At 48.3% G+C, this 26,445-nt stretch overlaps 1 pseudogene across 1 annotated transcript in view; it reads left to right on the top strand.

Moving 5' to 3' along the window:
• The window catches only part of LOC144772286 (uncharacterized), a 253,279-nt pseudogene that overhangs the window by 130,244 nt on the left and 96,590 nt on the right, over nt 1–26,445 (top strand). Inside the window, exon 5 of the transcript XR_013599705.1 lies at nt 16,256–16,275. The product of XR_013599705.1 is annotated as an uncharacterized LOC144772286 (transcript). The remainder of the gene's footprint in view (nt 1–16,255; nt 16,276–26,445) is intronic.

The raw sequence follows: 26,445 nt of genomic DNA, 5'->3' as shown, positions 1-26,445 counted from the left end.
TAGCACAGTCTGAAGAGTGCAAGACCCAATTTTACGATTGCATCTGTTTACTTACAGCTGCAATTTTATGACATATGGAACGTTTTTCTGTCTTGATTAGAAGAGGTTTGATCATCTTGGCAATGGGTGTAGAACTTTCATAGTCATGCGATCGGCTTCATCCACCCATGGTACCGGTCTTTGCAGGTAAAAACAGACATCAGTCTTTTCCTACCTACCCTCCTCATCACCATTGATTTAAATGTCCTTAAATGTACAAGATTGAGGGGTGTGGCCTAGCGAGCCATCATGGTGGACATGTGCTAGGTGAGCTCCGTCCAGCCCGCTTTAAAATCCTACACTTCCTGCTTCCCCGGTCCACTTCTACGCCCAGACTGTGCTCTGAAGGCATCGTGAACCGAAGATTTTCATTCCTTCCGAGTTCCGGATCGCTCTGAGGCTTTGAGCGGGTCCCACCAACGGAGGCCTTGGATCAGGCCTGTCTTCGCTGGGAACAGGTGGCCTGCGGCGGAGGCCGGAGCGCCAGACTGCACTGGGCCTTGCTAGAGCCACAATCTGGTGTGCTGCCTCGGCTGTGCGGATTGCCCCGGAGCCATCTGGGGCGTGGTGGATGCTCACGGACCTGCCTCGGGCCCGCCGTGGACGGATTGCTGCCACCCCTCGCCCGCTGAAGTGCGGTGAGTGTAGTTGGTCGGCGGCCATATCGGGTCGTGATGGGAAGCACCGTGGGTGTTCGCAGCTGGGCCGGGGGCTGAACATCGCCCCACTGGGATTGATCAAGAGCCAGTGATAGCAGCTCGCCCGGGTCTGAGGTCCTGCTGTGCGCTCCCTTCCCCCTGTGGCGACATGGGCTCACACCGGCGGTCTATCGGGTCGCGTGGGCCCCGGTGGTAGATCGCAGGAGTGGTGGCCCCCCTGGGTGGCTTTCCCTAGTGACAGGAGTGTGCCCTCCTGCTACCCCCCTCCCCTTGGGAACTGTGTGCCAATGATCAGCGGCTGTGTCGAGCCGCGGGGGAGGTGTCATCTGCCACCTACTTGAGGGAGCAGCGGCCAATATACGGGCAAAAAACCTGTGGTCCGCCTGGGGTGGGGCCTCTCAGGCCTATCTCCCCTCCGCCACCCAAGGTCCTTTGTTGGGGGCCAGCTGCATTGTGGGATCATATTTGGAACCCTACCTGTGGAGTTTGGGCCGGGCGCCTCCTGTGCTGTCTTGGGGTCCCCGGTGAGGGACTGAACAACACACATACCTCCTTCCTCCTCAGTGGAGCGGCTGGCTCGGCGGTCGGCCGAGCCGAGCGAGCTCGCCAAAAGGTCCCCGGGTACACCGTCAAGGCTGCAGTGATGCCACCTATACACTGCGTGGAGGCTTTTGAGGGATTATAGTGGGGCCCCCCGCGCGCTCGGCTGGGAGCGGCGCTTGTAGAGGACTCTTGGATTGTGAGCGGGCCCGGTGAGTGGTGTCCTTATTATATGTGGCCCTTGGTTGTGTGGGGTTCCTGAGGTCCCCTTCTCCTCGTCCTATTGCCAACCCCGTGATCGGCGGCCAGACCGACTGGAGAGAACCCCCCTGATGGACACCAGCCTCTTGCATTGGGTTGAATCCATGTAACAGTAGAGCTATCGCCTAGTGGCATTTTGGGGTCCCACAATATCCGGACTACGCTGTGCAAGGGGTGGGCACAACACTTTTTGCCACGGGGACGTGTCGAACTTGCCATGACGAGGGACCGGCCGGGTGTGGGGATCATCCAAGAAAAGTACAAGAGACAAGTTCACGGGCCTTGGGGCCTCTGCAGTGGCGTCAGGGGGTGACGCCTAGTGAAGTGCCTGACAATGCTGCCCTCATGGCCACCCTCACCCAGTCGAGAGATGCCCTGGATGCCAAGATTGGGGCGGTTGGATTTGACGTCATGTTGCTACACCAAGATTTACGCAACGTGGTGGCACGGGTTACGGAGACAGAGTCGAGGTTCTCTGGGGTGGAAGGCGTGGTTGATACCCTGCAGAAGCGAGTAGCCTCCTTGGAGTCGATCCAACGAGGGCTGGCATCCCGGGTAGAAGACGCTGAAGGGAGGGCCTTCGCTTCGTTGGATTCCTGGAGGGGTGCGAGGAGGGTGGCATGGAGTGGTTCCTCACCTAGTGGCTTGAGAGTTGGCTCCCTCAGGGGGTCTCTGTCTACTTGTTTCATGGTGGAGCGCGCCCACGGAGCACTGATCCAGAAACCACACCTGGTGCACGCCCAAGACCTGTTATCGCAAAACTACTCAATTACCATGACCGGGACGTTATCTTGAAACAGGATAGGGCCAAGGAGCCACTGCTATTTGACAATGCACGAATCCTAATTTTCCCCAACTATACTAAACTGGTCCAGCAACCACGGCTGTCTTTTATGGCGGCGAAGGCCCGTCTCCGGGAGCTCAAACTTCCCTATGCCCTACTCTACCCAGCCAGACTGTGGGTGGTCTATCGATCCCGCACCCATTTTTTCGACTCGCCGGAAGAGGTCTTCCAATGGACCGATGAGACAGTGCGTCGTTGCCCACACAGACCGCCCCGGAGGGACTCTGATTCCTCGTTGAGCGAGATGGTGCGGAAACAACCTATGCAGAGAGGGAAGGGGAACAGACGCTCCAGGTCCAGATGAAGGTCTCAGTCGTGTGGCACCTCATCCCGAGCTGCATCAGCCCAGCGACTGCCTACCTCATCAGACTAATCTTGGGGGGCGCTTTATTCCAATAGTTTTTTTATATGTTTGCCTTGACCGGGGAAGCACAATTGAGGGCCGATATCCCTGCAACACATCAGTTGACAGGGAGAGGGCCAGCTGACAATGGGCTGTAAGTTGGGGATCTATTGGCGGGCGGGGGAGTGACTTCCTGTTGGTGTCTGCCACTCACGCTCGCCGCAACAGATACTTCATCATTTTTAAGGTATAGGGTGGGGGGTGGATGTTTGGGGGGAAGAGGGTTTTGTTGTTTGTTCGTACTTGCCTACATTGCTTCAGAGTTGCTTTATCCAGACCACATAATCTTGTCTAGACCACATTTGTACTTCGAACCTTCATATGGCGGGGTCTTCTGGTGATAATCTGGATCCCTCTGGGACCCTTCAAATAAGGAATTGGAATGTCAGGGGGGGCGCTAGACCAAATCAAGCGAGGCGCTATACTCAAACAGGCGAAGCGAACGCATACAGACGTCCTCATGCTGCAAGAAACGCATCTTATGGGCACTAAGGCGCTATGCTTTTAACGCTTTGGTTGCATTCATGTACTTCACTCTGGATTTGTGGGTGGGTCCCGGGGTGTTGCTATCCTGATCCATAGGCGGGTTCCATACACACACATGAAGACGTGGAGGGACACGCAGGGTAGATATTTATTTCTTCAGGGAACGATAGGGACTGAATCCAACTGACTGGGATGTGTATATGCCCCCCCGCCCCTTTCTTGGTGCATGGTGGAAAAAAACTCATGACCCTGTGGACAAATATGCCTGATACACTGGCTGTTGAGGGTGGATTGGAATGACGTGCAAGACCTGGTCAGGGATCGTTGGCGGCCTGGGTCCCATTGGAGGCAGGTCGGCATACTAAGTTACATTCACTGGTGGCGGGTCTGGATTGGGTGGACCCTTGGCGATGCCTACATGGGACGGCGCAGGGCTATACATACCTGTCGGCCGTCCAAGACTCCTTCTCTCGCCTTGATTATATCTTTGTCCCCTGGGCAATAGATAACAGAGTGATTCCTGCCGATATTGTTCCGCGTGGACTCTCGGACCACTCGCCGATCACTCTCACGTTACGTGTGGGCTGGGCACAGCAGCCGTTTCGGTGGCGTCTCTCGGCGTGGAACCTTCAGAGAGAAGATTATAGAGATCATATGGAAGGTGCCATTGACCAATATTTGGTCATCTAACGTAGGGACGGTAGAGAGGGCTGACTGCCCTTGGAAGGCAATGAAGCACAAGTGCCGGTGGGTAGACCTTTCTTTTTGCGCAGATTGCGTAGGGAGTCTATCATACAGGCGGAGGCGAAGCAATTTGAGTTGTAGAGATAGTGCGGATCAGCCGTCCCGCCGCCAACTCCTGTTGACGCAGCAGGAATATGCCCATCTTCTTCTAGACGAACCCCAGCAGGCGTGGCTGGCGACCTGCAGTAGGATTTACCAGTGGGGAGATAAGTCCAGCAAGTTACTGAATAGGTTATGCCAGAGGTCGTTCTACTCCCAGGCCCGGTGCCGGGCATTTTGGGCCTGGATGGGTCCTCTCGCACAGTCACCTCCACTATTGCTGAAAGCTTTGCCATGTACTATGCAGACCTTTTTGCCCCCAGGGAATGCCTCCCTGCAGCTGTAGTCGGTCGCTTTCTCGATGACCTGCCACTGAATGCCCTTTCTGACGCAGTTAGTGAAGAGCTGGATCTCCCGCTCACGGAAGAGGAAATGGGCGCGATGCAACCTGGAAAGGCCCCGGGACCAAATGGCCTCCCATGTGAATTTTTTAAACAATATTTTCTGCAGCTGGGGCCCCACTTTTGTAGAGTGGTAGAGGAGGCCATGGAGCAGGGTCGTCTGCCTCGTGATTGGAGACACACGGAGATTGTTGTGTTCCACAAGACTGGTAGACCTCCAGATCAGCACACTTCGTAACGCCCTATATCTCTTCTTAATGTAGAGGCCACGGTTCTGGCTAAGACGCTGACCAATCGCCTCCATTCCCATATTACATCATTGGTTCATCCCGACCAGGCCGGGTTCATGCCCCAGCTGGTGACCCGCCACAATATTCGGCGCGCACATGTTGCAGTGGCGACTGTCCAGGGGCTGGGGGAGCGGGCCGCGCTATTACTTGCGGACATGGATAGGGCTTTTGACTCACTTAGTTGGGTATACCTATTCGCACTTCTGTGTAGATTACATTTTGACCACGCTTCTTGTCCTACCTGACCCTACTCTATACAGACCTGACTGCGTCCGTACGGGTGGCGGGCTCGGTCTCCTCCAAGTTCTCTATTGCCCACTGTCCCACTACCTATTTGCATTAGCAATGGAACCCTTAGCATGCTGGGTGCTGACTGACGCCCACGTGACTGGTATTGAGTGGGCGACGGGTCGATCGGATCGTATTGCCCTGTACGCTGATAATGTACTCTTTTTTTTCTTTTTCGAGGATCTTAAAATCTGGTTCCATATGCTCTTATCAATATATGGCCGATTGGCCATCTTTAAGATGGTATCGCTTCCCTGCCTCCTTTTTTAGCTGCAAAGCCATCCCTATCTGATTCCTCCCGGATGGTTCAGACAGGTTAATACAGCCATGGGGTAGTTTCTATGGGTTGGTGGAATGGCGAGGGTGGCCCCTGCGGACTTGCTTCCAACCCACATACTGTGGGGGACTGGCAACCTCTGATATCCTGTCCTATTATATGGCCTCACATCTGCTAGTTCTCAATGAGTGGTGATATGGGGACAGGTCTGACCCAGCTTACGCGGTCGAGAGGCAATGCATGGGAGATCACACCTTACACACTATACTCTACTCCGCAAAGCTACGCAACTCCTTACCACCTGCCACAAAACTTATCTTCCAAATATGGCGACAGGCGTTGCGGAGGACTGGGTGGTGGAACAAGTTGACCCGGGAGACTCCTCTTTGGTATAATAGGCGACTGCTGCAACTAGCTGCATTGTCTGGTTTTCGAGGCTGAAGTCTTTTAAGGATTTACAGAAGGACTTTCCAATGCCTAAAACCCAATTCTTCCGTTATTTACAGTTCCCACATGCCATTACTCCATCATCGAGGGGTTAGGGTCCCTGGCTGAGTTTAGTCCCATAAAGGCTAAGGTATTTATGGGGGATCTCCATGACCACAAGATCTCCAAGATTTATCAGTCCCTAGTCGCACATAGCTCCCCCACACTGCAGCGCCTTAGGGAGGCCTGAGAGGGAGACAAGGCGCCCGCTGGAGGTGGAGGACTGGTTGGATGCCTTGGCCTCCCCGCTGGGGTCAGCAATTGCCATAAGCCTTCGCCTTATCCAGTTTAAAGTATCTCACCAGATCTATTTCACTAGGGTCAGCTCTGAAGGGTGGTAGTGGTGGCCTCGCAAGTGTGTGTCTTCGATGCTAACATGAAGAGGGTACTTTGCTACATACTGTCTTGCACTGCTCCGAATTAGCACAATTTTGGCGGGTGGTTCTGTTGTGCCTCTCCGAGGGACTGGTTTGGGACCTCCCCAGCTCCCCGAAGCTGGTCCTGCTGCATGTTATGGACGATATAGGAGGCAACATATACAAATGCCATTTTATGGTATTAGGGTTCACTTTGACTAAAAGGGATCTCGCCAGAGCCTGGAAGGTTCGAGGCTGCCCTCGGTATCTGTGTGGAAAAATGGCATGGATTTCTGTATGGGTCTGGAGATCCCCATCTTCATGGCCAGGGGGTGCCCGCTTAAACATTATAAAATCTGGAGGCGATGGGCGGACTACCGTGGCCTAGAGCTGGAAGCTGTTTCAGTAGGCTGGTCCCCTGACTTGGCTTCCCTCCCATTCTAGTCGACATGCAATATCACCCCTAGGATACTGGTGTATCATGTCTGGGTAGACAAGACTGTTCTCTTGTGGTGCTGCTCTGGGGTAGGTGTGAGTGCGATGGGGGGTGGGTTCTGGGGTTTTTGTTTTATTTTAATTTCTGTTAATATTTCAAATGTATTGCTCTTAAGTTGTCCTATTTTTCTATTGAAATTGTCAAAGTCAATTTAATGTACATTCTACATGCATGAGTAGCTGGGTTACAGTGCTCTGCGCTATATTTGTTATTTGGCAAATAAAATCTGTTCTTAAAATAAAAAAAAACTACAAGATTGAAATATACTTACTTTTTGTATTCCAGGTTCACACAGTCCTTCACAATCCAGTGATTTCTGTATGTCATGTACAAATTCTTTGCTAGAATTGAGATCTATACTTTTACTGAGTCCTGCCTCCGACTCTTGCTGGTCGATGCGTTCATAGTCATTGTTCCACCTTGTTCTCTCATGGCCGCCTGTAGCATCTGCAGATTCTTTCTCCATTTTTGAGGCTCTGCCTGGAGACTCCGTATCTGCGTCTGTCTCTGGTGTGTCATTGTGCTGCGGCTCTGACTGCTCTACACAGTGTAGGTGCTTTATTGAGCATGCCTATCATGCTGGCATTGTAGCCTTCCGAGTTGGCTCCTGGTTTTCCTTTATATTGTGAAGTGGCGTGCCTACATGTGTGGCTTCCTTCATCATTATGGCCATAGACCCTCCTAGTGGTCTGGTGTTTGCGCTATTACAAGCCATTCATTCTCAAAGAGGTCTAAAGTGTTTACTTTCTTGTTTATAAAGTTAGAATTTCTTACCCTGGTCTGAGGCCTTCATACTTTCATCCTTGGTGACCATACTCGTCATGCAGAGATTTGTGTATAACTTGTTGTTCACAGGGTACAATAGAAGGTATGCACCTAATGCACCTAGAATAGTGTGGTCAGTGTTTACCTTTTGTTTCAAAAATTGTAATTAAAGTGAAATAGCTCCTCCTCATGGTGTAGTCGCGAAATGAGCTTCAAGTCATACAATGTGAAATGTTTTTTTCAAAAGGACACGACCGGTAATGCAGCTATCAGCTAATTCTAGAACGAAGAATACTCATTTGTGCTGTTAATCCCCTCTTAAAGACTGTGCCAAGGACACTGCAAGACATTTACGAATCTGAGCTGTAGCTACTAATTCTCTGCTTGTCAATTGATTTGACAAAACACACAACCAGTATTTGCACACCTGCTGTAAAGGTATGAGCACAACAAATATACATGCAAGGGCTACATCATTATACTTGGACCTGGCCCTTTTGCAGGGTTATGCCCAAACGTTTTGCCTTCGTCCTCCTACCTTTTTCTGCCTGTTTTTGTTGGCTTTAGGACTCTGGGCCCTTTACCACTGCTGATAAGTGCTAAAGTGCATATGCTGTCTGTATAAAATGTATTGGTGATTGGTTTACCCATGATTGGCATATTTGAGTTTATTTATTTATTTGCAAAGTTTTATATAGCGCTGGCTAGACCCGGAGGTATCAGAGTGATTTACATGAGGATCAGCAAGTTACAGGATACATAGTTATATCAGTTGAATCAGTGAATCACAGAGGGAGGGGGAGTGAAGGAGGCACGAACGGGGAGAAGAGGAAAACAATGTCAGATGACCGGCTGGTTAGGTGACGGCCAAGGGGCCAGACTCCTCTATAGATGCATATGACAGCTCCACCGGGCATCGGCCAAGGTTGCTCAGGCTCCGTGGTAGGTACAAACAGTTTCGTAATTTACATCCGTTGAATCAGTGAGATACGTGTTATATAGCTACATCAGGCATCCGCCAAGGTTGCTCAGGCTCCGTGGTAGGTACAAACAGTTTCGTAATTTACATCCGTTGAATCAGCGAGTTACGGGTTATATAGCTACATCAGTTTGAATCAAAGGATCAAAAGAGGGACTAGGAGGGGGAGGGAAGGAGACACATAGGGGGAGACAAGCAAAATAATTTCAGAAGACCAGCTGTGTAGGTGACGGCCAAATAGGTGCTGGAGAATAGTTACATGAGTTACAAAAGCATAGCATAAACATAGGGTGGAGGGGGTTAGAAATACTACTGGGAGACGAGGGAAAACAGTGTCCTACGTCCGGTTGGGTAGGTGACGGCCGAGGGGTGAACCCAAGCCAAACTCCTCTTAGCTGCATAGGGCAGCTCCAGCGGTCATCGGCCAAAGGTTGCTTGGGCACCGCAGTACATACAGAGGGTTCTAGATTCTGCCTGGGGGGCATCGTTAAAAAGTTCCATCATGGGCGCCGGTCACGGCGCGGCTCTTGCCTGAACTTGATAGGTGGCATCTGAAGTGCCATACTCGGAGCCGGTGGAGTCTCGCAGTCAGAGATGACCTGCTAGGGCTTCTGCTGCTTTCTCCTGGACATCTCACCCCCTGTGGGATTCGGCTCTCATCACACCCAGGGTGCCCCCCCCCCGGATGCAGTGGGAGCTACCTGAGGCGTCAGATTGCGTTCAGTGTGCTCCGCACCTATCCCCCGGCTTCAGCGCCCTCCTGTCAGAGTCCACCCAAGACTATATGGCTGAAAAGGGATGGGGATTAACAATAAGCATCTAGTAGTAGTGCCTGTAATTGAAGACCCCTGGAGGTAATAATGTCACACGAAGGCCATCTTAAGGTCAGGCAGTGTGTATGTGCTCCTGTTTATCACTGATCCTGAGTCTTCATTCCCAACTGTCCACGACAAACCAGGTAGCTGTAATTCAGTTCTACGTACCCTCAAGGGACTACAGGGAAGCCTCCTGCACTCCTCTTGTGTCCTAGGTGTGCCCAGGGCCCGTAATTCAAATGCTACTAGAAGGCCTGCAGCACTTATTGTGCCAACCACATAAGTAGCCCTGCAAACATGTCTCTGCCCTTGCACTGCAGTGTGTGTGAGTGAAGTGTTAAACTGACATGTTGTTGAAACCTTCCCTTTTACTTCATGTAAGGCCCCTCTAAGGTAGGCCCAAGGTAGCCCCATGGACGGGGTGCAGTGTATATAAAAAGTAGTATGTGTACTGGTGTGATTTACATGTCCTGATAGTAAAATACTGCTAATTGTATTTTTCACAATTGCAAGGACCATCTCGCCCATCGGCTACCATTGGAGCTGCCTTGTAACCTTGTAGAAGTGTCACTTCCAATTGGGAGGAGATAGAGACTTGGAGTTTGGGGTCCTTGAACTCACAATTAAAAAATACGTCTAATAGTGAAGTTGGTTTTTAAATTGCATGTTTGAAAATGCCACTTTTAGAAAGTGCAAAAACAACAATTGATGTACAGAATGCAGAACAATGTCATACATTCACCCCAGTACAAGATCTGGGCCTAAATCCATCGTTTTCTTGTACTCCACACCACCCCAGGTCAGACATGGCCATATGCAAATCAGCCTTGACCCTGTGCCTCATGGGAACAGTCCAGCCCGAACTGCCAAGCCATGTCTTTCCTGGACCAGGATCAAGCATCCAAGGACCGGTTTCTGGCTATCAGCCTTCATCAGCCTGGATAGCTTGACTCCAGTGGTGTAGAGAGCATGGGACTCACGTCTGAGCATACCCATCCCACTCGGGGTGACAAATGCAAAAACAACGATTGATGGACAGAATGCAGAACAATGTCATACATTCACCCCAGTACAGAGATCTGGGCCTAAATCCATCGTTTTTTTGTGCTCCACACCACCCCAGGTCAGACATGGCCATATGCAAATCAGCCTTGACCCTATGCTCAGACGTGAGTCCCATGCTCTCCGCAGAAAAAAACGATGGATTTAGGCCCAGATCTCTGTACTGGGGTGAATGTATGACATTGTTCTGCATTCTGTCCATCACTGTTGTTTTTGCATTTGTCACCCGAGTGGGATGGGTATGCTCAGACGTGAGTCCCATGCTCTCCACATCACAAGGAGTCAAGCTATCCAGGCTGATGACGGCTGATAGCCAGAAACCGGTCCTTGGATGCTTGATTCCGGTCCAGAAAACACATGGCTTGGCAGTTCGGGCTGGACTGTTCCCATGAGGCACAGGGTCAGGGCTGATTTGCATATGGCCATGTCTTACCTGGGGTGGTGTGGAGTGCAAAAAAACGATGGATTTAGGCCCAGATCTCTGTACTGGGGTGAATGTATGACACTGTTCTGCATTCTGGCCATCACTGTTGTTTTTGCTCTTTTAGAAAGTGGGCATTTTCATGCTTTACCATTCTGTGCCTCTGCCTGCCTGTGGAATCTGCGTTTGAGGGAGGGTGACAGTTAGGCTGCTTGTGCATTCACTTCAGACAGTTACACAAAGGAGCTGAGGTGTGCCCTGCATATCCTGATGACCCTTCACAATGCTGATGGATCTTCCTGAGCTAAAGTGGTGGGAGGAGTTATCACTGACACCTGAATAGGGCTGTGCCTGTCCTCACACAGAGCTGTCTCTTAACCCTGTAGTGTATCTGGAGCCAGGTCAGGGAAAGGCAGGATCATGTGCAATAGAAAGACTTTCCTTAGAAGTTTGCCTAATTCAAAGGCAGAAACTGGTAGAAGTACTGGATCTTTGACACTATAACTTCAGAACACTTCTGACTAAGTGGAGATTTTGACACAAATAGCTGGATGCTGTGGAAGGGGAACTTCCACTCTGCTTGTTGCTTTGTTGTGCTGGCCTACAGCTTGCTGCTTCTGTCTTGGGCAGTGAAAGGACTACATTTTTACTTTCTACATCCTACTTGCCAAGGTTCTCCAAGGGCTTGTGTCAGCTTGCATTCTGTTAAAAAGTCTCAGGGCCATCAAAGACTTCATCTGCAACCCCTGAACTCCTTCTCTGGTAATTCTAACCTGCCAAATGGTGCCAATTTCAGTTCTTGGCCCTTAGAGGTAGTTTGCTGCAAAGGGTTGAAGAAAATCCAAGCACCAACCTTCGGTGGCTGTTTTTCCTACCACTGCATGCTATTCTATTCCTGAGGTCTTATATATCGCATAGCTACGCGAAGGCCTCCCAGCGCTGCCATAAACACTGAAGGGAGCGAGATAAAACTGTTGCAGAAAACCAACTGCTCCATTGAAACCGCCACCTTCCCCGACGACTGGAAACACGCCAAGATCAACTCCCTGCTGAAGAAACCGTCCGCCAACCCGACATACCTCAAGAACTTTAGACCCATCTCCTTCCTCCCCCTCCCAGCCAAGTTCATCGAGAAGGCCATCAACGTCCAACTGTCTGAGTTCATTGAAGAGGCCCAAGTCCTGGACACCTCCCAATCCAGCTTTCGAAGCAACCACAGCACCAAGACCGCACTCCTCGCTGCCACCAACGGCATTCGCTTCCTCCTCATACGGGGTACAACTGCCGCCCTCATCCAACTTGGACTGGGTAAGAGTGGTCTGCTTAATTCAGACACTCTGTTCATCACCACCCCCTTTTCTGAATCATTTTGTCCACCATAAGCGTGGAAGGGTATACTCAGACATGAGTCCCTTGCTCACTGCTCCATCAGGATTCAAGCAAGCCGGGCCGACGACACCTGAAATGGCAAAAACCGGTCCCCGGAAGCTTGTCTCCTTTCTGGTGAAGAATTGGCTTGGTAGTTTGGTCTGCCCTGTTCCCATGATGCACTGGGCCAGGGACAGACTAATTTGCATATAGCCAGGTTCTGAGCTGGGATGGGGCAGTGAGCTAAATAACGGTGATGGATCAAGCCCTGATCTTTGGACTGGGTAAGAGTGGTCTGCTTAATTCAGACACTCTGTTCATCACCACCCCATTTTCTGAATCATTTTGTCCACCTTAAGCGTGGAAGGGTATACTCAGACATGAGTCCCTTGCTCACTGCTCCATCAGGATTCAAGCAAGCCGGGCCGACGACGCCTGAAATGGCAGAAACCGGTCCCCGGAAGCTTGTCTCCTTTCTGGTGAAGAATTGGCTTGGTAGTTTGGTCTGCCCTGTTCCCATGATGCACTGGGCCAGGGACAGACTAATTTGCATATAGCCAGGTTCTGAGCTGGGATGGGGCAGTGAGCTAAATAACGGTGATGGATCAAGCCCTGATCTTTGGACTGGGTAAGAGTGGTCTGCTTAATTCAGACACTCTGTTCATCACCACCCCCTTTTCTGAATCATTTTGTCCACCTTAAGCGTGGAAGGGTATACTCAGACATGAGTCCCTTGCTCACTGCTCCATCAGGATTCAAGCAAGCCGGGCCGACGACGCCTGAAATGGCAGAAACCGGTCCCCGGAAGCTTGTCTCCTTTCTGGTGAAGAATTGGCTTGGTAGTTTGGTCTGCCCTATTCCCATGATGCACTTGGCCAGGGACAGACTAATTTGCATATAGCCAGGTTCTGAGCTGGGATGGGGCAGTGAGCTAAATAACGGTGATGGATCAAGCCCTGATCTTTGGACTGGGTAAGAGTGGTCTGCTTAATTCAGACACTCTGTTCATCACCACCCCCTTTTCTGAATCATTTTGTCCACCTTAAGCGTGGAAGGGTATACTCAGACATGAGTCCCTTGCTCACTGCTCCATCAGGATTCAAGCAAGCCGGGCCGACGACGCCTGAAATGGCAGAAACCGGTCCCCGGAAGCTTGTCTCCTTTCTGGTGAAGAATTGGCTTGGTAGTTTGGTCTGCCCTGTTCCCATGATGCACTGGGCCAGGGACAGACTAATTTGCATATAGCCAGGTTCTGAGCTGGGATGGGGCAGTGAGCTAAATAACGGTGATGGATCAAGCCCTGATCTTTGGACTGGGTAAGAGTGGTCTGCTTAATTCAGACACTCTGTTCATCACCACCCCATTTTCTGAATCATTTTGTCCACCTTAAGCGTGGAAGGGTATACTCAGACATGAGTCCCTTGCTCACTGCTCCATCAGGATTCAAGCAAGCCGGGCCGACGACGCCTGAAATGGCAGAAACCGGTCCCCGAAAGCTTGTCTCCTTTCTGGTGAAGAATTGGCTTGGTAGTTTGGTCTGCCCTGTTCCCATGATGCACTGGGCCAGGGACAGACTAATTTGCATATAGCCAGGTTCTGAGCTGGGATGGGGCAGTGAGCTAAATAACGGTGATGGATCAAGCCCTGATCTTTGGACTGGGTAAGAGTGGTCTGCTTAATTCAGACACTCTGTTCATCACCACCCCCTTTTCTGAATCATTTTGTCCACCTTAAGCGTGGAAGGGTATACTCAGACATGAGTCCCTTGCTCACTGCTCCATCAGGATTCAAGCAAGCCGGGCCGACGACGCCTGAAATGGCAGAAACCGGTCCCCGGAAGCTTGTCTCCTTTCTGGTGAAGAATTGGCTTGGTAGTTTGGTCTGCCCTGTTCCCATGATGCACTGGGCCAGGGACAGAGTAATTTGCATATAGCCAGGTTCTGAGCTGGGATGGGGCAGTGAGCTAAATAACGGTGATGGATCAAGCCCTGATCTTTGGACTGGGTAAGAGTGGTCTGCTTAATTCAGACACTCTGTTCATCACCACCCCATTTTCTGAATCATTTTGTCCACCTTAAGCGTGGAAGGGTATACTCAGACATGAGTCCCTTGCTCACTGCTCCATCAGGATTCAAGCAAGCCGGGCCGACGACGCCTGAAATGGCAGAAACCGGTCCCCGAAAGCTTGTCTCCTTTCTGGTGAAGAATTGGCTTGGTAGTTTGGTCTGCCCTGTTCCCATGATGCACTGGGCCAGGGACAGACTAATTTGCATATAGCCAGATTCTGAGCTGGGATGGGGCAGTGAGCTAAATAACGGTGATGGATCAAGCCCTGATCTTTGGACTGGGTAAGAGTGGTCTGCGTAATTCAGACACTCTGTTCATCACCACCCCCTTTTCTGAATCATTTTGTCCACCTTAAGCGTGGAAGGGTATACTCAGACATGAGTCCCTTGCTCACTGCTCCATCAGGATTCAAGCAAGCCGGGCCGACGACGCCTGAAATGGCAGAAACCGGTCCCCGGAAGCTTGTCTCCTTTCTGGTGAAGAATTGGCTTGGTAGTTTGGTCTGCCCTGTTCCCATGATGCACTGGGCCAGGGACAGACTAATTTGCACATAGCCAGGTTCTGAGCTGGGATGGGGCAGTGAGCTAAATAACGGTGATGGATCAAGCCCTGATCTTTGGACTGGGTAAGAGTGGTCTGCTTAATTCAGACACTCTGTTCATCACCACCCCCTTTTCTGAATCATTTTGTCCACCTTAAGCGTGGAAGGGTATACTCAGACATGAGTCCCTTGCTCACTGCTCCATCAGGATTCAAGCAAGCCGGGCCGACGACACCTGAAATGGCAGAAACCGGTCCCCGGAAGCTTGTCTCCTTTCTGGTGAAGAATTGGCTTGGTAGTTTGGTCTGCCCTGTTCCCATGATGCACTGGGCCAGGGACAGACTAATTTGCATATAGCCAGGTTCTGAGCTGGGATGGGGCAGTGAGCTAAATAACGGTGATGGATCAAGCCCTGATCTTTGGACTGGGTAAGAGTGGTCTGCTTAATTCAGACACTCTGTTCATCACCACCCCATTTTCTGAATCATTTTGTCCACCTTAAGCGTGGAAGGGTATACTCAGACATGAGTCCCTTGCTCACTGCTCCATCAGGATTCAAGCAAGCCGGGCCGACGACGCCTGAAATGGCAGAAACCGGTCCCCGGAAGCTTGTCTCCTTTCTGGTGAAGAATTGGCTTGGTAGTTTGGTCTGCCCTGTTCCCATGATGCACTGGGCCAGGGAGACTAATTTGCATATAGCCAGGTTCTGAGCTGGGATGGGGCAGTGAGCTAAATAACGGTGATGGATCAAGCCCTGATCTTTGGACTGGGTAAGAGTGGTCTGCTTAATTCAGACACTCTGTTCATCACCACCCCCTTTTCTGAATTAGTTTCACCAGAGTGCAGAGAAATAGAGAGACGGGCGTTTTCAATAAAAGTTGTTATTTATTGAGCAGTCTTCTTTCTCATGCAAGAGAAATTAATTGCCACAATTGCAATACTTATCATGAAGTAAAGTGTGTACAGTAAAAGGAGTATTATGAAATAATACTGTAAAAGCATTGATATGGTTTCTGAGCCATATGATACTTTAAAATGGATCAAATATATACATACATAAAATCATTGACTAAACGTGCTCAACTGGTGTTTCTAAAATACGCCTACCCCGGTGTACCTGACCTAAGCCTAATACGGGGGAAAGAGTAAGTAAGTTAAGATAGTTTTGCCAAGAATCTGCATCAAGAATTCTCTAAGGATCTAATCAGCTCCGTACCTTGTTTATAGAATGAAGGAGGTCTTGTATCTCTCTCTCAGGACTCGATCTCCCAGCAACCCGCAAGGGTGACTGGAAACACTGGGGCTGGATTTCTCGGCAGGAGAAAAGACAGCATCTCTCTCAGTGCGTCAAATGGGAGGGTCGGCTTCCTTCGGCACTCGCATCAGCTGTGCGTCGAGCAAGTAGATAGCCGCTCTGCTCCAAACCACCGTGTCTTAAGGTAAGTGTTGGTATATTTATACCTGAAAGGTGCCGAGTTTGACGTTAGGTTGGACATAAGACGTCACTAAGAACCTACAGTTCTTTCTGGACTCCAGGAGTTCTTGTGCAAATCAAAACAAAAACAGGGGGAATTCCCGGGCTGCTGGAGGCTTGGTTTGTTTAAAGAACACGTTGCACTTTCTAGGAGTCTATGGGAGTAGCCTTGCCGTATTTGGACTGCATTGGCTATGACTAAATATGGACATGATTCCTATGCCTTTATAAGGATATGATTTGTTATAACCACATAAGGGCATGAATCAGGAATATTTAATTAGGGTCCTAGATACATTCACAACACCCCATCCTCCCCCCACACCCCTCAGCGCCTTAAGACCCTCACTGGTGAGTAGCAGCGCTTTACAAACCCTTGATTGATTGAAGATCAGTCGCAGAAAAGCCAGGTCTTTAAGGCCAGTTTCAGTGGTAGAGTGTTCCAACGTCTGAGGGCCAGAAAGGAAGTAGATCTTTAGTAGGTGGACTGATGAAGATCTGAGGGCTGCCAGGGAGATCAAGAGAGGATAATGATCTCAACAAGGAAGGACCCTTCTATGAATTGCCCTGTGAATACTGTGGAGAGTCTCTTGGTGTTCCACTGGAAGCCAGTGTAGATCTCTCAGAGCCTTGGTGGCCGATTGGTGTTTCGAAATGATTGTCGGGGCATGCAGCAGCATTCTGCAGACTCCTGACGACCTAGAGAGGTGAGCCCAAAGACCGAGCATTCCAGTAGTTAAGTCAGGAAAGCACATTGGCCTAAATGGTCGCTCTTCTGGGGGTGGAAGACAGTAGGTTAAAGACCTTCCACCATAGTCTCAGGATGCCGTAGCACTGGCAGCAAGTTTTTTGGCTTAATGGTCAATGGTAAGACCAGAGTCAAGTCAAATCCTAAGGTTCTTTATTGAGTTTTTGTGAGTGGAAGGTTTGCTTCAACAGTGTGGGGGGGGTAGGGGGGGCTCAGAGCAAAGTTGCTGAGATTGTTAACCAAGCTACATTACTTCTGTGTAGTCTTCCTTGAGTTTTAATTTACAGCCAGCCATCCCGCTGGCTACTTCCTTTTTTTTTTTTTTTATTATATTTTTATTTTCCAAATTTTACACACTTTCACTTTATACATTTTTACGTGAATATTTCAGCTATATATTACATTACATATATATTTCATGCATATATATACTTTCTTCAGATCCAATCATAACTTCCCCATATATAGTGCACAATCGATGTTCTATCATAAAATTCCGTTTCGCCTAGTAAGTTCAACAGTTGCCTAGTCTTTCCCTCCATTTAATTACTGGATCCCAAATTTTTAGGCCTAAATTTCTTTTCCTCCTACCCTTTCGTGCATAGATATTCTTTTCCAGATTGAATACACCAAGTAGGTTGGCCAACCATGATCGCATTCCCGGAGGGTTTTTATCAAGCCATGCTCTTGCTATAGTTAATCTGTAAACAGCCATTGCTACAAATATGAACTCAAGCGGTGCATCTACCTCATTTGCGCCGACCCCTAGCAAGATCAGAGGAGGGGTGAGCACTATTTGAATTCCCAATGACCTATTCATAAAGACCTCTATATCCCCCACAAGTGTATGCAGCTGAGGGCATGTGGCAAATATGTGAACACTGTCTGCTTCTGAGGAATTACACCTGGGACACAATATACCCGTAGTATCACCCCATTTTGCAATCCTGGCTGGCGTAAAATACAAAGAGAATATGGTTTTGTAGTGCTAGGATTGTAGCGGGGCTGAACACATTGCTGTTTGCCCTAATTCTAATGATTCCTGAAACCAAGCCTGCTCCCCTCCCAGCTTCTCCACCCACTTATTACTGTGCTTCTCCATGTCGTCCCTTTTCTCCTTTACCAGAATTGCGTAGAAAGAGCGTATCGTACAGTCCCCAGATAGTTTTATTTTTTCCAGTATCTCTATCTTACTAAACCCAGCGGCCCCACCCTGCTTATTACCTAAAAAGCTTCTGATCTGAAGATATTTGAAAAATCCTCTATTATCCAAACCGTATTTGTTCCTTATCTCGCTTAACTGCATTATTCCATCCGTGTTAATGATATCACCAATTTGTGTAACCCCCTTATCTGCCCATTTTGCCATTATTGCATCTGCAAATATAGTGGGAGGAAATTACCTATTTTTATACATCCTTGTGTATCTAATATATCTCCCTAATCTTGTCTTTTTTAAGAAGGCATTCCAAATGTTTACCACAGCAGCTATTGTTTTAAACCTTGTTCTTTTGAAATATCCAAAATCAATACTGTTTAGCATGCAGTTTTCCGCTTCAGCCCCAAGTACTATAGAATACACCTCTTTTGAAAAGCTGGCGACTCTTTGGTTTAGATTCGACCCCCCGATTAACCCCTGCATATATTGTAAAGAGGTGGCCATGTAATACAATCTAAAATCAGGGGCTCCCCATCCCCCTCTCTCTCTCGGGAGGGAGATGAACCTGTAGGCCCTCCGTGTCTTTCCCTGCGCCCAAATAAATCTGTTCATGATGTATTGAACCATCTTGTTTCAAATAATAATGGAATAGATCTAAAGAGAAAAAGAAATTTAGGCAGTATCAGCATCTTAATTATGTTAGTACAGCCCACTAATGACAAATGTAGGTTGTTGAGCCTGTCTAGACCTACTTTTACTCGTGTCATTAAAGGAGCCATATTCATTTCTACTACGTTTTCTAGTTTTGCTGAAATTATAATTCCAAGGTAAACTGCAGATGCAGTCACCCTATCGTCGTTACAATCTGCATACCTATTTTTTACAATCTGCGTTTTTGAGCTATTCAAACTATCCTGATACCAACCCGAAATTTTGAGCTTCCAGTTCCACCTCCCTAATAGCCCGGGATGGGTTGGGTGTCAACACGGCCACATCGTCAGCATATGCCAAAGTTTTTAACGAGCAGCCGTTCATCCGCATTGCTGTTATCTCTGGGTTTTGTTCTAGTCGGCGAAGAAAAGGGTCTAGATAAAGCGCAAATAGCAAGGGAGAAGAGGGACAGCCCTGCCTAGTCCCCCTACTGATCTTGACCCATTCAGAGTGCCCTCTGTTAATCCTAATCTTAGCTTTTGGGTCTTTATATAAGGTTTGTGTAGCCCTTATAAATCCCTCCCCTATTCCACTCCACCTCATGACAGCCCATAAGTACCCCCAGGAGACCCTATCAAATGCTTTTTCTGCATCTAAAAACAATGCTGCCATAGGGTCTCCCAGGGTACCTGCAGCGCAAACATTGTGATTAATTGCCTGACGTGGTGTGTTGTGCCTTTTCCTGGGATAAACCCATGCTGGGAGGGGCTAACCATACTCTCAATTACCCTAGATAATCTTTTGGCCAACATTTTCGAATAGACTTTTACGTCTGCGTTCATTAGTGTAATAGGTCGATACGAACCCGGAGCCGTTGGTGGTTTACCTTTTTTTGCTATAACTATAATGTCTGCGGCTCCCCAGGAATCTGGTATTGAGTCCCCCTTCTGAGCCAGTAGCATAATATCAAGCATATCTGCTGCTAATACCATTTGGAATACCTTGAAAAATTCCACCGGGATCTGGTCTGGACCCGCTGCCTTTCCCGATGGTAGGCTATCCAGAGCAATATTCAACTCAGCCATCTCAAATGTGGCTTCTAGACTCTCCTTGTCCTCTACCTGAAGCATAGGAGGGAGGACAACACTCAAATACCCCTCTATATCCTCCACACCCCCCAGAATATCAGAGGAGTATAAATCTTCATAAAACTGTCTGAATACTTCTCTAACCTGACCTGCCTCTGTAAACGAATTACCCTGCGGGTCTACAATCTCTTTAACATCGTATTTTGCTACCCTCTGCCTACTTCGAACCGCTAAGATATGGCCGACCCTCTCACTAAATTCGTACGCCTTTTCCCTTTGCGACAGATATTTCTCTGCCGCTTTTTTGGCCATTGCTTCAAGGGCATCGGCTCTGTTTGCGGTAATCCTAAGCAGTATCTGATCTAACTGGGAGTTCTGTGCAATAGCTGCTGCTAATTCTGCTTCTAAGTTTAAAAGATTTTGTCTTAGTTCTTCTGACCTTAATCTCTCCTTCTTTTGGCTAGTTAACACATAGCTCAGTGTCTCCCCCCTGAGCCCCGCTTTAAATGCGTCCCATACAACCCCTGGTGATGCTGTCCCTCTATTTATATCCCAGTACTCCTTTATCCATATAGCCATATGATCCCGATATGACTGAACTTGTAGTAATGCGCGTTCAAAAGTCCAAGAAACCTCCTTCCTTATGGCCTGGCCAAGATTAAGTGTGGCTACCAGTGGGCTGTGGTCCGAGATCACCCAAGGGTGCCTCTCAATTTTTGTGCTGGTGATCAAAGTATTCGAAATTAAAAAGTAGTCCAGTCGGACCGGTACCTTGTGGGGAGCAGAGTAAAACGTGCTGCCGTCTAGGTGCGGGTGCCACTTCACCCAAGGGTCTTCCAGGGAGTTATGTATCACCATATCTGAGAGTGCTCTATACACCTTCTTTTTCCTCCCATTATAGTGTCCACCCGGTTGACCAAATGAGCTACTAAGATCATGTAGATTAAAATCCCCACAGCAGACTATTGGTTCAGGCCACTGCGCCAGCTCAACATCCAAGTACTGAAAAACATCTGGGTCATCCTCTGTCGACCCATATATCGTTACCAGTGTGAAAGTATCTCCCTTAAAGGCCACTTCCAACATTACCCACCTCCCCCACTGATCTTCCTTCTTCCTTTTCACTGTTGTATCTCCGCTCCTCCCTATTACTGCCACTACTCTATGCTTGTTCCCTTGCTTGGAGTTTGCTAAAAATGAAAAACCCAGTTGTTCCAGAAGATAACCTTTAACACCCTCTATATGTGTCTCCTGCAGGCATACCAGATCAAGGTGTAACGTTTTAAGAAATGCAGCTACTCTGAGTCTCTTGCTTACTTCGTTAAGCCCGCAGACATTTATTGAGGCAATTCTACACGGCATACCAACCCATCCCTTTTCCTACCAGTGAACCTACTAAATCATTAAGCAAAACCTTTATCTGTGGATTCAGTACACTCTTTCTCAGGTCCTGTATACATTCTAACACATTACAGTTTTCATACTGTACACATTGTAATACAATTTTCCGCTGGCTACTTCCTGAAGACAAGGAGTCAGACATAGATGGCCTGAGCTAGAGTCAGGGGAGATTGACACAACCAACTGGGTGTCGTTGGCATAAGAGCCAAAGTCAACCCATAGGAGTGCACAATGTCAGCAAGGGGATGTAGATAGAGATTGAACGGAGTGGGGCTCAAGGAGGAGTCCTGATAATCTCCAGAGCAGGACGGGAGACTGGTTGAAAGGCAGGACTGATCCGGAACCTGAATGGTATCATTCTCCAAGAAGTAGGAAAGCCAATTGAATGCCCTGTCCACGAATCCTCTGCAAGAGAGTGAGCTGGTCCATGGTATCAAACGCAGCACTGAGGTCTAGCAGAACGATGGCTGCAGATTCTCCTTGATCCAGGAGCTGCCTGAGTTTCTCGACCCCCGCCAACAGCGCTGATTCTGTGCTGTGTGGAGGGCGGAAGCCCATCTGGATGTAATGAAGGAGTTCCTTATGTTCGAAGAAGGCGGAAAGATTTTTATTAACATGTTTTTCTAGTAGCTTTGCGACTACGAGTAACAGGGAGATAGGCCTGTAATTATTACAATTGGCAGGGTCAAGGTAGGAGTGATCTGACAATCGCATGCTTTCACTGGAAAGGGAGCTGTCCACAAGGCAGAGAAAGATTTAATAGTTCTGTCAGTACAGGGACAACACCATCCGACCCTTGACGGAGGATGTGGGGACACGTCAGGATCCAAAGGTGAACCGGAATTAACAGTTTTTAGGAGCTCCTTTATCAAACACATGGTGAGGTCGAGAAAACCCAAAAGGGCGCGTTCTTGAGCATCCTGAAGAAAAATAACAGGAGCAAAGGTCCATCGGATCAGAAATGTCCAGAAACACGGAGTCAACGTCCATGATTTCTTTCTGGGAGAAAGACGCCAATTCATCACAGTGCTCAATCGATGCGACCAAAGTAGTGCTGACTGCCAAGGGTTCTTTGATGTTTTTGAAAATAATATAGATCTCCATGGGGCATTGGAAGAGTTAGTTATTTTTGTGGAGTAGAAGGCGGTTTGCAAACATTTAATCTCTGCATGATAAGGCCTGATAGAGTTCCTATATTCAGCTTTACTGATCACATCATAGGTCTTCATCCATCTTCTTTCTAGACGCCTGCATTCTTTATTACAAGACATTAGCTGAGCCATGAACCAGGGGGACTTGTGAGATCGCTGGACGTCTTTATGCCAACTCATGGGAAGACCTCATCCAATGAGTTGACCAGCCACTCATTAAACTTGTGAGTTGCTAGATTGTTATCCAAGGGATCGGGTTTAGAGGTTTCCAAGGCCTCCAGCCAATTTTCCAAATTAAGTTTGGCCCAAGGACGGTCCAGCCGTTTAGCCAGGGAGGATGGGGCGAGCGGGGAGGACATGAGGAGGATAAGGGGGGGGGGGATAAGAAATTGGTCTTACCAAGATAGAGGAAGTGGGGTGTGGTCCTGAAGATTCTAGGGATTGCGAAACACCAGGTGAATAGTATGACCTTTATTATTAGATGATCCGTACATTTAATGAAACAGCTGTAAGGAGACCATATCATGCAATATCATTGTAGAGGCACTACCATGCAGGTCTTCCATGCGGAGATTAAAATCTCTGGGTAAAGAGAAATTAGGCCTATCCACAGCTAACCCAGCAACTACCACCGGGAGAGTTTGAAGGAATTTGGTATAGGTGTCTATATATGAGGATTCGGCAAAAGTGAAGGTAGAACCTAAGGTTAGAGAAAAAGCTAAGCTCTTACAATTAGAGATGGTGGACAAAGATGAAGTGCAATTAAGTGACTCCCCATGGACAATAGCGATTCCACCGCCAACATTTCCATTGAGTGACTTCGGGCCCAGAGTCCTCTGACAGCCAAGTCTCCATGAGAAACATTGCGTCCGGACTAGCCTCAGATAGAAGAGCGAATATGTCTAGCTTGTGGGCAGCAAATGAGCGGCAATGCAATATGCGAGATCCTGGGGATGACTCAATCCAGGCTGCGCTAACCAATCGCAGTAGTTACAAGACCGTGATGGAAGATTACGGTCAAAGGCATGCATACAGGAAGCGGATGGTTGAGTATGAAGTTCTTGTAATTGGCCACGTGTTTAAGTATTTTTTAAATTATCTCCATTAAAAAGACAGCGTGAACAGCGCTGATCAATTACACTCCCTGCGGAGGCAGTGCTTAAGAGCCGTGTGGTTTAAGAACCAACAGACCGCCGCAGTGCGGCATAAGAATCGACACAACGCCTACCATGCGGCTGAAGAATCGCAGCAGTCCAAGTCCAGAGCACTGAGTCACTGACGTTTGTGGCACCTGCTCCGACTCTGACGCAGGCCCTGCTGTATGGTTGAAGAAATCAACGCATCACCTGTGTCATGACTTGGAAATCAGCACCCATTCTGCCTCCGCCGCATCGACCCAGCGCACCCCGTTTTTTGACTCATTGTCCCTATGTGCCAAGTTCTTAATCGACATGGCCCTGCAGTAAGGAACCAAGGCCTTGTGTCCGGAGAGCGGCACATCACCTCCCCTGGCAGTAAGGAATCAATGCAACACCTCCCTTGGGAATAAGGAATCAACGCATCGCTTTGCTTTTCCGGCACCTCATCTCACCTGCGGCTTTTTTTGTCTTTGATTTTGACGCTTTCCAGGTACTTTCTGGTAAGTGACGCATCCATAGCTTCCTATGGACTAAACTATTTTGAACCTTTTAAAAGTGATATCTTTGCTTGAGTGTTTTGGATTTTTGTCATTTTGGTCTTATTTTATTCAGATAAATATTGGTTCTTTTCATAAACTGTTGTGGTGTCCTTCTGTAGTGTTTACACTGTGTTACTGTGGGTGTATGTACAAATGATTTACATATTGCCTCCGAGATAAGCCTGACTGCTCGTGCCATGCAAAAAAGGGGATGAGCAGGGACCACCGTTTCTAACAATTTAGTATTGCTGGCCAGTTCTTGCATGCACAACACAGGTAAACTGAACATCCTGAGAACAGTTGCTCACAATCCCCACTTAAGTACCAAAGCCATCATTGGCCACTAAATGTACTTGTGCTGACTGATGCAGCCATTGTTTTTTTTTAATGCATTTTATTTGCATTTTTATAACAAACATATCAGTCAAACATATAAAGAATTGCACAGATGTTTTCACGGTCCCAAATCCCACACCCCAGTGGTTAATGTTAGTTCCACTCAGTTTAGAATGGAGAATCTGTACTGCAATGAGTCTGGTGGTTGAAAGAGTCCAGCACCATGTCTTTACTCCAGACCCAGCTAGTCACCCATGCAATCCGGTATCCTTCTCAACTGCCCCAAATGTTCTCAAATTTCCTCGGGCAACCTCTTCCCTTGTATACCAGCTTTTCCTTGACACACATATGTTCGCTTCCATTTCCCAGTTCTGCCGCCACAAATTAGTTGGGTTTCCCTACAGCCATGCAATCTTCCATTTTGCCATCTGGAAGCCCAAGGTAACCAGCAATTGTTTTGTAAGAGGAGACGTCTGAGTTCTGCCATACCCCCAGGAAGCCTAGGGTAGCCTGTTTGTCAATAGGCGCGCCAGAGGCGCTTTCTTGCCTCTTAATAACTAACTCCCAGAAAGGGCGTATCTTGGGACAAGCCCATATGGTATTTATGAATGTACCCTCCTGGATGCAGGTGCACTGACACATGTCACTGGCCTTGCCTATTTTGTGTAGGAATGACTTAGTATAGTGGATTCTCTGTAGCATTGCCAGCGTAATCTGCTGAAATCGTGCATGTATGGCTCTTGCACGCTGGTTCCCTTACTTCAGTTTGTCAACAGGACCTCAATTGGTCAAGCTCCTGCTGCATATTAGTCAGTAAAGTGTCATATCTTAGGGAGATTGCCTTTGTGATCATGTGGCCATTCAGCAACCTCCTCTCCAGCAGTGATTCCTCTTTATTTTTCTCCCCTGGTGATATCTGTGCTTTCAGTGCATTGTGCAGTTGGAGCTATTTAAATACCTGTGTGGGCGCCATCTCATATTCGGTCCTTAGATGTCCAAAAGGTACAATACCATTTGCATCCCACTTGTCTTCCCAGGTTGAGAGGCTAATATCCCATTTTTTAAAGCCTGATAATGTTGTCGCAGGGACCAGTCTTGTGCCCAGCCACAGCGGGGTCTTTGGAGTCAATTTCCTCTCCCATTTAATTTCCCTTAGTAATTTGTGCCACGTGGTTACCAATCTCATCAAAGGGCGTCGGCCAAGAGCTCTCTACCGTACATGGCCTGCAGATTGCCCCTCATACCCAACCAGACATTTCAGTCGGAAGGCAGGATCTTCCAACGGTACGTGCGCCCATTTGTTGACAACACTGATCTGTTCCACTTCGTAGTATTTACATATGTTAGGTAGTGCTATACCCCCATCACAGGTGGACCGCTGAAGTGTTTGGAGTGCTATTTGTGGCTTGCCGTCTACCCAGAGGTCTACCCAGAGCAGGGATTTCAGGAGTCTTTATCACGAGGAAGAAAGTGTTGGGCAAGGCATATAAAGGTGAATTGGGGCAGCTCTGTCATTTTTAAGATCGTGCCCTTCCCAACAGCGGCAGTGCCCTGCAGTGTTTCACATCTTTGTCTAGCCTATTAACCAGTGTGATTAGGTTATCCTCATTGTGGGTATCATCTGTTTTTTGAGATCCACAGAGCTCGGTATTTAAAGCGATGGGTGGCAAACTTTAACCGCATTTGTTGGTGCCTCTCCACGTCCAGCCACCCCTCGGTAATATTTGGGGCTTCACCCAGTTTCTCCCAAACCTGTAGAAGTGCTGATAAATATCAAAGATCTCACTTATCCCCCAATAATAGGATTTGTCCTTGTGGGCTAGTTACAGGGCTCGAAAAATCATAACAAATGCACTAGACCTGCAGGTCTAGTAAACTACAAAATCTCCGTGACCTAACTGAAATGAACTTGACCTCAAACCTTGAAAACTGAGCAAATGTGACAAGTTAACAAGATTTAAAAGCATTTTTATTGCTCATTTACTTTGTGAGCAATAAAGATGCCTTTAAATGTTGCTATCTTGTCACATTTCCTCTGCGTTCAGAGGCAGAGGTCAAGTGTCAGTTTGTATTCCTACTCACCAGAAAGGGCGAGTAGGACCTAAAAATAGCTTGTCCTTAATCAATCTGAC

This window comes from Lissotriton helveticus, chromosome 8 (assembly GCF_964261635.1).
Source record: "Lissotriton helveticus chromosome 8, aLisHel1.1, whole genome shotgun sequence".
NCBI lineage: Eukaryota > Metazoa > Chordata > Amphibia > Caudata > Salamandridae > Lissotriton > Lissotriton helveticus.
This window is presented reverse-complemented; position numbering and strand designations above follow the sequence as displayed.